The sequence below is a fragment of the Arachis hypogaea genome, chromosome 9 (assembly GCF_003086295.3).
Source record: "Arachis hypogaea cultivar Tifrunner chromosome 9, arahy.Tifrunner.gnm2.J5K5, whole genome shotgun sequence".
Lineage (NCBI taxonomy): Eukaryota > Viridiplantae > Streptophyta > Magnoliopsida > Fabales > Fabaceae > Arachis > Arachis hypogaea.
Window position 1 is genome coordinate 51,862,319 of NC_092044.1, and position 645 is coordinate 51,862,963.

General features: G+C 40.0%; 1 non-coding gene across 1 annotated transcript; it reads left to right on the forward strand.

Annotated features, from left to right (window-relative positions):
• The first annotated feature begins 201 nt into the window (after positions 1 to 201).
• LOC112713664 (small nucleolar RNA R71) lies at positions 202 to 305 on the forward strand. The gene has a single exon (XR_003158635.1). It is a non-coding gene; the product is annotated as a small nucleolar RNA R71 (small nucleolar RNA).
• Positions 306 to 645: the final 340 nt, after the last annotated feature.

Consider the following 645-nt stretch of genomic DNA (forward strand, 5'->3'; position numbering starts at 1 on the left):
CTCTGAGGCGTCCCATTATTCATGGAATTCCTCTCAGAAGTGTACATGAATTGGTTATTTGCAACCATGTCAATAAGTTCTTGAGCTTCTGCAGGTGTTTTCTTTAGGTGAATGGATCCACCTGCAGAATGGTCCAATGGCATCTTGGAAAACTCAGATAGACCATAATAGAATATATCTAATATGGTCCATTCTGAAAACATGTCAGATGGACACCTTTTGGTCAACTGCTTGTATCTTTCCCAAGCTTCATAGAGGGATTCACCATCTTTTTGCTTGAAGGTCTGAACATCCACTCTAAGCTTGCTCAGCTTTTGAGGAGGAAAGAATTTATCCAAGAAGGTCGTTACCAGCTTTTCCCAAGAGTCCAGGCTATCTTTAGGTTGTGAGTCCAACCATGTTCTAGCTCTGTCTCTTACAGCAAAAGGGAAAAGCATGAGCCTGTAGACTTCAGGATCTACTCCATTTGTCTTAATAATCTCACAAATCTGCAAGAACTCAGTTAAAAACTAGTAAGGATCTTCAGATGGAAGTCCATAAAACTTACAGTTCTGTTGCATTAAAGCAACTAGTTGAGGCTTAAGCTCAAAATTGTTGGCTCCAATGGTAGAAATTGAGATGCTTCTTCCATCAAATTTGGACGTT